Source organism: Sapajus apella, unplaced genomic scaffold, assembly GCF_009761245.1.
Source record: "Sapajus apella isolate SASKATOON/1434 unplaced genomic scaffold, GSC_monkey_1.0 scaffold41, whole genome shotgun sequence".
In the NCBI taxonomy this organism is placed as follows: domain Eukaryota; kingdom Metazoa; phylum Chordata; class Mammalia; order Primates; family Cebidae; genus Sapajus; species Sapajus apella.
The window spans coordinates 20,695,569-20,711,116 of NW_022436981.1; the positions used below are offsets into that span (position 1 = coordinate 20,695,569).

The 15,548-nt window shown below is 36.1% G+C and overlaps 1 pseudogene; it reads left to right on the forward strand.

The window, feature by feature from the left end:
• The first annotated feature begins 942 nt into the window (after positions 1-942).
• On the forward strand, positions 943-3,725 carry LOC116565677 (annotated as a pseudogene).
• The last annotated feature ends 11,823 nt before the right edge of the window (positions 3,726-15,548 follow it).

Consider the following 15,548-nt stretch of genomic DNA (forward strand, 5'->3'; position numbering starts at 1 on the left):
GTTTTGAAGACATTGAAAATTCCTCTTGGCATAAGTATAAGACACAGTTTAATATTAATTGCATAGCATGGCTGCTTTGGAATGTTTTGGTTACAACATAATGCAATATCGTAAGTGAAGACAATAAAGTTTTATTCAATTATAGCTGAATTAAAAACTATATATATATTTTTATAATGGCAGTAGTTATCTTTTGTAATAAGCTAGAATTAGTTGAGGAAAGTTCACAGACTGAATATGCTAGAAGCTATTTATTTGCCTTGCTCTTTTACCTCTGATGCCTTTGAAGACAAAAAATTATAGACTTATCCAATTTTATGAACCAGTATTTGGCAAAATAAATGTTTGCTAATGAATAAATATATTTGTCATTCCATTTATAAAAATACATGTTGAATATAATAATAATCTTTTATTCCCCCCTCTGAACTCAGCTAAAAGCTGAGTCACATAGAGGGATCTGAATTGAGACCACAGGCAAACAACATTGAGTGAAAAAAAAAAAAAAACAGAGAAATTAGCAAGATAACAGGAGGTTTAAGTAAGGCAAGATCATAAGGCCTTCCATGTTAGCAAACAGTAAATATTCCAAGAACATCAAGCATTCATATAAACTGTATAGACCTCAAAGCCATATTTAGTACTTTGCATTTCCATTTTCCCAATTTTTTATTGGTCATATAATTGAAATTTTGATTTTGAAACTATATTTTGGGGAGAAAATGCAAGTGACTTATTCTTATTTAAATATACCATAGGCTAAGCCCCATTCCCCTTATGTTGTCATTTAAAACACCTAAATTATTTTACAGAAGTTAAAGATTGCCAAATATATTAAATCTATAGAAAGCTTCATGTTTTTAAATTTGTCTTCAGTTTACAGAATGAGGTTGAAAGTGTTTCTTATAATAATCAGAAGTTCCAGCCAAAAGCCAACACCTTATGAAAGTGAATACCAGATTGTTGTGGACATTTAAGGTATGTCTTTCCACTGCACAGCACTTCCAACAAAATGAAGGTGCACACCACCTTTAACAGAATGAAAATCTGACCAAAGCTGCAGTAATACAAGTTTTTCCCTACAAAATAGTCAGTTTAGCTACTCTGTTTTGGATACTGTAGAGCCATGCAGAGGGGGAAAAAAACTGAGTGGTAATTTTCTGTAAGGGAAACACCAAAGCAAAGCTAGTTTTGTTGAGGAAGAAATACAAATCAAGTGAAAACAGTAAATGATAAAAGTCTGTGAAATTTCAGAAAAAACAATCTTGACTCTTAATCTTCCAGTTCCTATTGCAACCTCTGATTACTCTGTTCCTTGCCATTTGATTTTCCATATGTTTTAATATATTCCCCTTTTTACCTGAACTAATCGAATAATCATCCCTATTGATTGCAACTAAATGGTCCCTGATTAAAACCAACTTTAGCATTTTGTTTTGATTAACAACTTCTGAAATTCTGAACTCATTTCTTAATTTCTACCTTATTGTACTTTACTTCTCTTGAATCTTTATAATTAATATACATTCTAGCACCTCCTAGCATCAGGACATTGTTCTGAGAACTTTAAAAATATGAATTAATCTAATTCATATAGCAACCTTATGAATCAGATACAATTTTAAGCCAAGGTTAAAACAGGAAGAAATGCAGCACTGGCTAAGTAGATTGCTGAAGATCACACAGTGATACATGGCAGAGTAAGGATTGAACTCCAGGTATCTGGCTACAGGGATATAACCGATATCCTAGACAGTCTCTATTTCTCCTTGGAAGGACTTTTGAGGATATAAATATTGGTTATTTAGACTAGCTTGTTCTTTAAAAATCTGCAAGGTCTAGAGGAGCAAGATAAAAAAAATTCAAAAGGTAGCAGAAGACAAGAAATAAAATCAGAGCAGAACTGAAGGAGATAGAGACACAAAAAACCCTTCAAAAAATTAATAAATCCAGAAACTGGTTTTTTGAAAAGATCAACAAAATAGACCACTTGCCAGATTAAATAAAAAGAAAAGAGAGAAGAGTCAAATAGTTGCAATAAAAAACAATAAAAGGGGATATCACCACCGATTCCACATAAATACAAACCACCATCAGAGATTACTACAGACAACTCTATGCACATAAATCAGTAAACCTGGAAGAAATGGAAACACTCCTGGACACTTGCACCCTCCCAAGCCTAAACCAGGAAGAAATTGAAACCCTGAATAGATCAATAACAAGGGCTAAAGTTGAGGAAGCAATTAACAGCCTACCAACCCAAAAAAGCCAGATGGGTTCACAGCCAAATCCTACCAGACATACAAAGAGGAGCTGGTACCACTCCTTCTGAAACTATTCCAATTAATACAAAAAGAGGGAAACCTTCCCAAATTTTATGAGACCAACATCATCCTGATACCGAACCCAGCAGAGACTCAACAAAAAAAGAAAACTTTAGGCCAATATCGATGATGAACATACATGCAGAAATCTTCAATAAAATACTGGCAAATTGATTTCAACAGCACATCAAAAAGTTTATCCATCATGATCAAGTAGCATTCATCCCAGAGATGCAAAGCTGGTTCAACACATGCAAGTCTATAAATGTAATTCACCACATAAAGAGTCAAAGACAAAAACCACATGATTATCTCAATAGATACAGAGAAGACCTTTGACAAAATTTAACAGCCCTTTATGCTAAAAACTCAATAAACTAGGTATCGATGGAAGGTATCTTAAAATAATAAAAGCTATTTAAGACAAACCCACAGCCAATATCACACTCAATGGGCAAAACTGGAAGCATTCCCTTTGAAATCTGGCACAAGACAAGGATGCCCTCTCTCACCACTCCTATTCAATGTAGTATTGGAAGTTCTAGCCAGAGAAATTAGGCAAGAAAAAGAAAGAAAGGGTATTCAATCAGGAAAGGAGGAAGTCAAATTGTCTCTATTTGCAGGCGACATGATTGTATATTTAGAAGACCCCATCCTCTCAGCCCAAAATCTCACGAAACTGATAAGCAACTTCAGTAGTCTCAGGATACAAAATCAATGTACAGCCATCACAAGCAATTCTATACACCAATAACAGACTAAAAGAGAGCCAAATCAAGAGGGAACTGCCATTCACAATTGCTACAAAGAGAATAAAATACCTAGGAATTTCTGAGGATCCGGCAAGATGGCAGAGGTAGAAAGAAGCAGCAGCTGACGTGCTGCAAGTTCACCTTCCGCGGCATGGACCTGGACCAGCTGCTGGACATGTCCTACGAACAGCTGATGGAGCTGTACAGTGTGTGCTAGCCGCGGCAGCTGAGCAGGGGCTTGAGGACGAAGCGGCGCTTACGGCTTCTCCACAGGCGGCGCCTCCTTCTTGGCCTCAGGCACGCTGGCCTTACACTGCTGAAGCGCCTGCGTGAGGTCAAGAAGGAGGCGCCGCCTGTGGAGAAGCCGGAAGTGGTGAAGACGCGCCTGCGTGAGGTCAAGAAGGAGGCACCGCCTGTGGAGAAGCCGGAAGCGGTGAAGACGCGCCTGCTGTACATGATGTTCCTGCCCGAGATGGTGGGCAGCATGGTGGGCGTCTGCGATGGTAAGACCTTCAACTAGGTGGATATCAAGCCAAAGGTGACCGGCCACTACTTGGGTGAGTTCTCCATCACCTACAAGTCCTTAAAGCACGGCTGGCTTGACATTGGGGCCACCCACTCTTCCCGCTTTATCCCCTTCAAGTAGTGGCTCTGCTAATAAAGGCACGCAGAACACACACACACACACACACACACACACACACACACACACACGACAGACAGACAGACAGACAGACAGACAGACCAGACACACCAGACAGACCAGACAGACAGCCGGGCGCTGTGGCTCGCGCCTGTAATCCCAGCACTTTGGGAACTTTGGGAGGCCGAGGCGGGCGGATCACGAGATCAACAGATGGAGACCATCCTGGCCAACATGGTGAAACCCCGTCTGTACTAAAAAGTACAGAAATTAGCTGGGCATGGTGGCACGCGACTGTAGTCCCAGCTACTCAGGAGGCTGAGGCAGGAGAATTGCTTGTACCCAGGAGGCGGAGATTGCAGTGAGCCGAGATTGCGCCACTGCAATCCAGCCTGGCTCCTGGCAACAGAGCAAAACTCTATCTAAAAAAAGGAAAAAAAATCTGCAATGCATTACATGCCATATGTTCAAGCTTAGGTCATCATCTAAGAGCAGATAAAATTTGGTTAACAGTATAATAATGTTGACTATAGTTGGATATAAGTATATTTAGAAATATAAATTTAAAATAAATTTTAATATATGAAGAAGAATAAACTGTGTTCTTTTTTACATGAGATAAGCAGGTTTCCCTGGCAAAAAGCGGCTCTACTTCTATAAAACTATAATGTTCTTATCCAATTTGGTTTATTTACCCAAAACACAAGAGCTTTCTTGGATTTCTTAAAAGAGATGCACCTTAGTTCCTGCCAGAACCTAGAGCAGCTTATTTCTGAGCAACTAGCTGCTTGCCTATCTTGTGGATCAGCCAGAATTAAACCTAAAGAACTAAGCACTGCCTTCTTCAAGGGCGGTTAAGCAAAGGTGGTCAAAGAGTGAGGAAATCAGACACCTGAGCTCCCAATTATATTTGATGAATTTATATAGGCTGACATTTTACAAACTAATTTCTTACACCACGGAAGTGTAGTAATAAATTAGTATGTCAGTATTTGACATGCCTATAAAAATGAGAGACAAATACCTGGCCATAGGTTGAGTATGGAAGCAATGATCTTCATCACACACCAGCAAGTTTCCTTTTGTAGCTTTCAAATGAATTAAATAAAATATCTCATAACATATTAGAAAAATTCAAAATATATGAAATAATTTCAATTTCTAAGTATCGATTCTATCTTAGTGAAAGATACCTGAGCCTTAACTCCTCACTGTGTGTCCTGGGCCAAATCCTTTCAGGCACAACACCTATTGCCTTGCTGCCAGTGGTGTAGTCATCAGCCTATCATCATTCTGACATTACTGTAGTAGCCTCCGATTACAGCTGCAAATGACCACAAACCTAGTGGCTTAATGCCACATATATATATATTTTTTTCCTTTTGCAGCGCTGGATTTCTTGCATGACACCTCAGGGTTTCCAGAGAACACAAATGCAAATGCTGCCTGGTTCTAAACTCAGACTAAGTAGAGTTAGAGAAACCATTTATCTGGTTGCCTTCTATTGGTAAATGAAGAAAACAGACTAAATTCAATAAGGGCTACCCAAGAACACGAATACCAGAAGCATCATTGATTGTAGGTTTTTAGTGACCATTAAGAAATAGGGTGACCAACTTTCGCAATTTGAGTAGGGCTAAAGAGACTCCCAAGAAATGAGACTTTCAATGCTAAAACTGGACAAATTATTTGAAAAAAAAAAAGTGAAACAAGTTGTCCACCCAAAAATAAAGCAACTTTTGGAAATTTTGGCAGATGGAAGATATAATGATCTGCTAATTCCTTAAAAGCACTACTAGGACAAAAGATATTTGAGTTTTAAAGGAATTAACTCATTTATTCCCTATCCAGATATATTACCTAAGAAAACTTCAGTCATTTTTAGACATGAGGATATAGATCCTCAACAATTTTATTTTTCTTACCCACAGTCAGCTGGTCATAGGTGGAAGAATTTAGATTTAAACTTCATATTTTTTTCCATCATACCACACTGTCTACAAATTGATTACAATGAATTTGGTTATATTTCTGCTTGCCTCTTATTCGATTAAAGCTTGATATTTCACTTTTGAGCTATGATTTACATAAGATATAGATGGGACATTTCACCTATTGTGAGATCCTGAAGAGGAGAGATCAACCCTTGTGGCCATCATAGAGCTTGGCACATTATATTGATTCAATACATGATTAAGAGATATAAATACAAATTTTTGAAATTAAAATATCCTTGTGTTCTTTAACTCTGCACAGTTATTTCTGAATGTCTAAAAATTCCATAGTCTTTTATTCTCCACAGATACTGTATTGCTTTCATAAGGCTGCTGTAATAAATTTCTATGAACTAGATGGCTCAAAACAATAGAAATTTATTATCTCACAATTTTCGAGGCTAGAATTCTCAATTCTGTCATGGTTGTGAGGGAATGTGTTCTCTTTCTGGGTCCACAAGGGTGCATAGTTTTAAGGGCAAGTACTAACTAGCACCATGCCCCCCTCCCATCTCCCTCCATCTGGGAGATTTAAGGGTTTATGTTTGAATTTCACGGACGCAGGAGGATACTAAAAGTCATTCACTCCAGTGGAAGTTCTAAGGAATTCCTTTTATTGGCCTGGGATCTTAGAGAAGGTGGGGGTTCCTCCCAGATTAAAAGACCCCTTCTTCCACACCCCTTCAGACTCCGTATTTGGGTCCCCTTCCACGAACACTCCATTCATGGAAGCCGTCCTTCTCTCTCCTGGATTTTCCCTCTGAAGCCCCCTTCCACACTCTCGTGGAAGCCTGGCTTCTCCTTCTAAAGTCCATCTCTCTCTATTCAGTAACACTCTCGTGGAAACTGCTTTCTTCTTCTGGATTCCATCTTTCTGGATTCTCTCACTCAGTGTGAAGAGTTAGCTGTTTCTTTCTCTCTCCTCCTGTTTTCTCTCTGTTTAAATAAATCACTTTCTACAAACACTTTTGAGTTCGGCATTTACTGCGCACTGCACTGTGGTCCCCTCTCTCATTCTTGAGAAGGCAGGAGACCAAGAACCCGGAGAAACATCCTCTCGGGAGTTGAGGGCACCCTGGACCCCTGAACCCCAATATTACAGTTATATGCTCTCTAGGGTAATATAAAGTTTTTTTTTTCCCTCAAGCTTTTGGTGGTTGTTGACATTTTGTGACTCACTAGGTTACTCCGATTTCTACCCTTGTGATCACATTGCTTCCCATTCTGTGTCTCTACGAAATCACTTTCTGCTTTACTCTTATAAGGACATTTAGATTTAGGAACTATCTCTATCATCCAAGATAACCCCATCTCTCAAAATCCTTAATTTAATCACATCTTTTGCCATATAAGGCAATACTCACAGATTCTTAAAATTAGCATACGGAAATATCTTTTAGGGAACTACCATTAAGCCCATGAGAGTAGCGTATATGTTTATGTGTGTTAAGCTCATGAGAATGGTATGTATGTGTTTAATTCAGAATTAAAGGTCTAAAGTACTTTAAGGGTAAATAACAAAGCTGTAAGGTGAAAACAGGAAAATTTTCACTCAAATTATTATAATAGCTTTGCATTTTTATGTTTAAGTAGTCAAATAAATTTATATTTACTGTATTTCCTTAAAGTAATAAAATATAATTAAAGAATTGAAGAAATTAACTTCCGATTTCCATGCGAGAACATTGGAATTCACAAGTCCAGGATAAGAGCTAATGAGCTCACCTAGAGACTTGTCATTCTTCTAGAAAATGAATTTCACAGTTATGTACTGAGGTCAGCTGTGGAGTAGTCAAAGGAAAAGCACTTGTCTGCAAATGAGAACAATGCAATGGGTTTTCATCCTTCTGAGGGATGCGTGTGTGTGTGTGTGTGTGTGTGTGTGTGTGTGTGTGTGATTTACTGTCCTAGAAATTGACATAACCCTAAGAAAGAGCATTTACATTGAGAGATACTAATCTGAAACAATAATATTATTACTGCAGAGTTATGTAAAACCGTCTTTGGACTCATGCCATAAATAACTCAATAAAAAGTCTGTGTTTAAAGAATACAGCACATATTTTGTAAAATAACAGTTTGATGCTTATAAACTGTTTTCTACAAATATTTAAATTAACACAAAATGCTTTTTTATCTGTATCATCCTACGTGTGGGAATACCTACAATACGTTTAATTAAATAATGTGGCCCAACAACACTTTTTTTACTTATTTGTCATTCCCAAGAGTAATTTGATTAAAATTTATTTTACTTTATATCACTAAGAAATATTATATACCTATGTAAATTTTTCCAAACACATCAAAAGCAAGGTATGATAAAAAGATTCAGCTTTCATTCTTCTTCTATCCTGTTCTGAACCTTCTTGTCACTCTATTTATTTTAGTTTCTTTCTCTTTGATACAGTATATTCTCTTGAATTACATTTTAATATTGATGTCCAAACATGTCTATTGTCCTTCTTTCTGCAAAAGCTTATACAGCAGATGGTGCAAATGGTTCAGCATATATTTGTGGAATTGATAGAAAATGATCTGCCAAATCCTAACTTTTTTGGCATTTTGTCAAATTATATCGATGTAATGTTAGAAAAATTCAGAGTATATGAAGTAATTGCAGTGTGTATCATTATTTTCTGTATGTTATGGTAAAATATGATGCAATTATCCTGTCCTCAGAAAATATACTTTTTCTCAATTTCTTTCTTCTGTTTGTTTCTAATCCTTGACCGTGTGTTTTTTCCCTTTGCTTCTATAAAAACCTCAAATTTTTAGTTTCTTTGATCTCTGGTAGATTAAAATTATATATATGTATACACACACACACACACACACACACACACACACACACACGTTTTTCAATCTAGTTTCATTTTTCATGTATGAAAAAAGACTTCTAATGACTTTAATTTTTAAAACATTTTCTCAATGCTAATTTCTTTTTCTTTTTGAGATGGAGTCTAGCTCTGTTTCCCAGTCTGGACTGTAATGGCATGATCTCGGGGTTTCACCATGTTGGTCAGGCTGGTCCTGAACTCCTGACCTCAGGTGATCCACCCACCTCATGCTCCCAAAGTCTGGGATTACAGGCATGAGCCACTGTACCTGGCCGCAGCTCAGTTTTCTAAGATAGCATTGCTAGATGTCATGTTCCTTGTAGATATTTTCTATAGAATTATGATACTGCTGTTGACTAGCATGATATAGTTAACATTAAAGACGCTTTACTGCGGGTGTCTATTTTCCATGTACAGCAGAGGAGAGGACATTTCTAATAATATCATTAGGCAAATATTTTTTTTTCTAACTTTGTAATTTTAGGCCGGAGAATAACAGATGGATTTGTCCCTTCTCAGTATCACTTATGATCTCTATGTAGATTATTTTCAAGTTGATACCTCCAGCTATCTATTATCTAAGAACCAACCAAAGAATATAGCTACTTTCATATTATATCAAGACCATGGACTCTGTAAATGTTATCATCTAGTGTCAGTACTTAAACACCATCTATATGTGGGTGAATCCCAAATTTTATCTCTTGCTTTTCTTTATGTTCTGATTGCCAGACGTGGATATATAACAACCAAAGACGTCTCAACTAGCCTGTTGAAAATAGTGCGTCTTATTTGCCTCTCCAAATGTTCTGGTCTGCAGCCTACTGTGTTTCCCTTAAGAGCAATTGCCCTTTTCAGTTACTCTAACCATAAGCCGTAGAATTAACACTTCATACCTCTCACTTTGCAACTTACATCCAATTCTTTAGCAAATTCTGTCATTGTAACCTTCAGAATATAGCCAAAATGAAACAACTCCTCAGCACAATCACCACTAATACCATGGTTCAGGTTTCTTCCTTTCTTGCCTACTTTATTGTAAGAAAGTCCTAAATTGTCTCTCTGTCCACCTTCTCTTGTTTTTAGTCTATTTTCATATCAACAGTCCTCTTAAACTGCAAGTTTGATCATGTCATTCTTTGCTCTAAAACTCCAATGGCTTCCCATATGGCAGAGGGTAAATCCCTTTTCTCTGCTTACCTTTACGACTTTCCCTTTCATTCTTTGATCCTCAGTTATAGTAGTTTTCATAATGTTCCTCTAAATCTCCAATCACTGCTCTTTCTCTACGTCTTATATTTTTCTCTGCTCCCTTCAAGTCTTGGCCTAAATCTTACCTCATCAGAGATAACTTTTCTTATCACTATATTTAAAAGATTACTCTTAACATTCTTACTTTATTTATATTCCCTCTAAACTATGTATTACAACTCCACTTATAGAGTTTTTTTTTTCTATAAATTGAGAATATAAGCCAATAAGAATATAAGCTTCATGAAGATGAGGTTTGGTTTTGCTCACTAGTTTATTCTTATCAGCTAGGATAGAGCCTGTTGTAAGGCAGACACTCAGTTAACATATGTGGAATGAATGGATCATAATAATGGTTATTAAAAATAAATTACTTGTGATTAAAAAAGAGTTAATGCTGATCTGTTACACGTTTGTATTAATACACTTTAATTTCCATTTTACATGCTACTTATTCTGTTTTTAAAAAGTATCATCCTCTCTGATACTTTTTTAAAAAGTATCATCCTCTCTGATACTTTTTTAAAAAGTATCATCCTCTCTGATACTTTTTTTAAAAGTATCATCCCCTCTTTTGGAAGCTGAAGAAGGATTTCTTGAGCCCAGGAGTTCAAGACCAGCTAGGGCAATATAATGAGACTCCATCTCTATAAATCATAGAAATGAAACAGTTAGTTGGGCTTGGTGGCACATACCTTTGGTTCCTGCTATGCTGAAGGCTGAGATGAGAGGATTGCTTGAACCCAAAAGGTACAGGCTGCAGTGAGCAGCGATCACTGTACTCTAGCAGCCTCAGCGACAAACTGAAACCCTGTCCAAATAATAACAATAACCTTGAGTCTCTGCAACCCCTTGTTGTAAGCCAGACATTGTCTTCTGTTGGTTCCAAGTCTTTAGACAAGTCTGGGTTAAAATAAGTCTTTCAGCCAATTGCCAATCAGAAAATATTTGAATCCACCTATGACTTGGAAGCCCCACTTCAAGTCGTCCCACCTTTCTGTACAAAACACATATACATCCTACATCTATTGATTGATGTCTTATGTCTCTCTAAAACATGTAAAACCAAACTGTAGCCTTGGCACATGTTCTCAAGCTGTCCTGGGACTGTATTACAGGCCATTGGTCACTCATATTTAGCTCAGAAGAAATGCCCTCAAACATTTTACAGAGTTCAACTGATTTCATACATGTACCCCCTCCCTTTCGTCCCTCTCAAATCACCAGAGGGTAATTTTGTATCTGCTCTCAGTTTCTAAGGTCAGCAAAGTTTTAGCAATTAATTAGCAGACCTCAACTGTGCCAGAATGATCAATTAGAGGAAAATGACTCAGCTCTATAAAGTACCAGGTTTAAATTCAAAGCAAGATATGTGTAAGATGCAAAGAAGGATATACCTGGGCAAAATTAAGAAAGATTGGGTACCATCTTTACAAATCTGGGAAAAAAAAAAAAAAAAAAAACTTAGCAGTGAATAAATTATATAGAAAATACAAAGAAAATTGTCAGTTTAAGGACTTAGGAGTAGTTATTGACCTTTTTGGCTGAGTGAGGTGGGGGTCAGGAGGAATGGTTGTTCTGCTCAATAATGAAATTCAACCAATATACGCATGAATCAGATAAAAATACTCAAAGATAAAAGCTTTTCACAAGAAGTAATGTTTAGCTTTGTGTAGTGTTGTTAATATATACTTAAAAGCAAAATCTCCCCTCAACCCTGAAAACCTCTTCACAAAAATAGAGGAGAAAAAAATGTACTATTGAATAAGCATTAAACCAGATTATGAAGCATGTCACAGGCAGTCTACTAAGAGATGAGAAAGACTGAAAGAAATCTTGCCTTCTAAAGGAGCTAAGTAGATACAACCCTTGCATAAATGTTCTCGAGATAAACAATAGCTAGCCCACAACAGAAGACTTGACAGCACCATTTGTCAAAAAATATTTATTCTAAAATCACTTGTGAATTCTGTGAATTAAGGTGACCAATGGTGTTACCTAATTGGCCTTATCCAAAGGAAAAATACACTTCTCATATCTGTATAAACAAGAGATAGTTTTGTACCTGTAGCTAAGTCTTGCTTAAGTTAGTTCTCTATCCTTCCACAGAAACTGGGAGATAAGGGTGCTATCTTCTTTGTGATTGCATATCAAATAAACAGTTCTCAGGTGTTAGGAAGACATTGCTGGCCCTTTAAGCTGGCAAGAAGGTTATTTAGCTTTTAAAAAATATTTATATAGGTACATTTTGAAGAGACAGAAAAATAATTTATAATGACTTTTTTTTTTTTTAACAGTAAATGCTCTAGAAAAAGAGAAAGAAGGAGTCTCTTCCCTTATTTTCAACAGGGAGGATCAAAACCCCTATTTTTAATTTATGTTTGCCCTCAAAGTAGAAATGCTTATATTGCTATTTACCTACTATTATTAATTCTTTCTGAATGGTGAGATGTGTGATTTCAGGAGAGTGGGTGTTCTCATACTGCTACCTTTCTAGATATATTTTTAAAACATAAACATATATCATTTAAATGAAAAATAAATTGATGCATCAAAATTGGAGAAAACTGTTCCTTACTTGAAATTTACAGAAAACAAATTTCAGAGATAAACTCTAGAAATCTGCTTCCCTTTTAATAAACTTCAAAGGTATTTTTTCCTACCCTTTGAGGCTCTTATCATACTTGGTTAATTAATATGATTAATCAAACCAATTATTTATTGAAAGTACATTTAAAAAAATCTCCATTACATGACTCATACTAGGAACTAGGTATCTAATAATAAAATTGAAAGACCAGTTTCCAGATTTCAAAGCACCCACAATTTGGTAATGAATACAGACATAGAAAAGGGACACTATAATATACCCGCTGGTGTTAAAATAAACATTTGAAAAGATCTCCAAGGGAATATAAAGTGACTCACTTTAGGAGAGTAGAGAAATGCATCAGAAAAAATAACGTGCTCTTGGAGTCTGAGGAAAGGATAGAAGCTTTGCAGGTATGCATAGAAAAGGTCATACTTCTGGTAGGGAAACTTGAGATTGAGGTGTCTTAAGTTATCTTAACAGATTTTTTTTTTTAATTTGTCAATTACTACTATCTGATCCAAGAATGAAACATAAAACAGGAAAAAAGAGAATCTCCTTTCAGTGATGCCATTTTAAAAGTGTGTTTATTATTATCATTAATTATATATGCATATTCCTAACATTATAATTAAAAGTTTTTTGAGGATATTTTAAATAATTCTCTATTCTAAAACCCTTGAGTGGTGTAGAATAGATGTGCTTTCATCAAGTAAACTAAACAAATTGTGGTTATGATTTTGGTGTTATACAAAAGCAAAGGCCATTTTGAGTTTGGCCCATTAAAAATAGAAACACTAACACAAATTTTAATTGAGCTTTACTATTTGATTATTTTAGAAACATAGCTGGTGGCACATCACAACTTTTCGATACATTGAATAAGAATTTAATGTCTTTTTTAACACCCTTCCTTTCTTTTCCTGTTTTTTTCCCTTCTTTCCTGTGTTTTGATATGTATTTATTTTTGTTTAAATATTTTTAAAAATACAGTTTCTCTTTTGTAATGATTATTTGTAGGTTAAATTAAAATATTACCTATATAATAATTCATTTAATAAATTATTATTACTTTTTTACAATTGTTAAAATTTTTAACCGGATTAATGATTGGCTAATTAGGCAACTCTCAGAATCACAGCAGATTCAGAGAGATGCCGGTGATACTTCGTGGTCCAAAACAAATTTATAGACCAAAAAAACAGAAGTGATATACAGAAATTTGCAGTGAGGTACAGAAACAGCTGGATTGGTTATAGCCGGACTGGTTACAGATTGGCATTTGTCTTATTTGAACACAGTTTGAACACTAAGTAGTCCATGAGTGATTGAAGTATGACCGTGGGATTAGGCAAGACTCAGTTATTATTACAGGTGCATACTCCTAAATTAGGTTTTCAGTCTTGTCTGCCTGTTAAGCTAGATGACAGTTTATCACAAGGACTCAAATGTAGAAGTACAGAGCCCTTCTTAGGCTATACTTAGTTTGCTTTAACAATTTACCCCTTTGATAACTTTCTCAATTTTGATAGATTGACCAAAGATTTAGTCATTGATGTCTCTGTCACCAATGTAAATATACTTATTTGGTCTTGAAACCCACTGGGAAATAGTAGAACAATTAGTTTTAGAAGGAGGGAACAAAGAGTAAGTAGAGAGTACAACATTCTGTTGACAGAAGAGAAACAAAACCTGGTCTGTTCTAGGCATATTTAACATGAGTAACTCCATTGTTGTTTGGTTTTGTTTGTTGAGGCCTAATGCATGAGCTCAGTACAAAAGAACGACCTCCCATAATTTTGCTTATAAGAATTCCCCCTTTTTCATCAGGTTGTCACATGACAGTTTGACCAAAACTTAGTGCCTTAGTGCCACTCTTAGTTACCATTATTTTGGATTTCTAATCTCGGCATGTTACTGAGAGATTATAGTGTGCTCACAGTCACATTTTTTTTTTCAACTTTTGTCATTCCTGTTAAATAGAGACCATTTAGCATTTTGGAGATGACTGCATGCAAACATTTAAAATCTTCGAGAAAGTACAGTGTACCAGGGAGACCACAGTTATGACTCTCAGGATGATAATACCAAGAGTTTGGAGTATGCTCCTTACCCAGGGTTCCCATAAACCAAACTACCTATAAATAAATAGATCAAAGAATGAAATAAAGAATCTATTCACTTAACTAGATGGCCTTTTCATTAATCCCCTACAACTGACCCTCTATAATACCTGATGTATTTTTCCATAGGCCAAAACTGCCTGCAGCGGCACAGATAATTCACTCTTTAGATAATTCTATGTAGCATAACATTCAGAAAAAGAATTTAAAGCCCGTTGTGTAACTACAGCCTTTACAGTAGAATGTGCTATATAGCCTATCATGAGGGATGTATTTCTAGTCATTGCCTTTTTTACCTCAAGCCATGGAAAAAGGACCCAGCAAATGATGTCTTTTAGAAAAGTGAAGGCCTTCTGGCAACGTTCTATTTAACCCATCATGTGGGTTCAGAGGAGTGAATTAATATCCTGTTTCTGACTGATCATGAGGCAATGTATGTACCATTAAACTTTCTCACCTGCATGGGGCTTTCATCTTTTAACTATCAAAGTATATAAGGGGATCCATGTATAAGATTGGCTGCAAAATTATTTACCAATGAAACTATACCAATAAGGGAAAACAACAGACACCATTTTCATTTCTATTATTCATAGAGGCATAAACAATGAAAAATATTAAAAGATAAGAGTCTCATGTAGTAGAAGTCTTGATCCATGATCTTGGGCAAAGCTGTTCAAATCAAGGATGCCATCTTCTTCTCAGGAGAAACTTACCTTGTTAGCTTTGTCCTACAGGTTCAAATGGGTGTACAGTTCCAAAAGTGTGTAGGGACCCTTCTCAATTGTGAGATTATAAACTCAAAGTTCAAGGTCCCAAAGTTTTGGTGTAATGTGGATGTCAAGAACAGTCTTTCTCTGATCTTCTCAGAAAATGTAAATTTTGGGTTCTAGATTGTGAAGGGATTGATTGTCCTCAGTGAACCATAAAAAGCTTTCTTTACCAGGTGAAGATACACTATAACATAGTAATCTACTGTTATAACATCAGCTCTCTTGCGTGGGAGAGCTTTTATACAACCAGAAAAC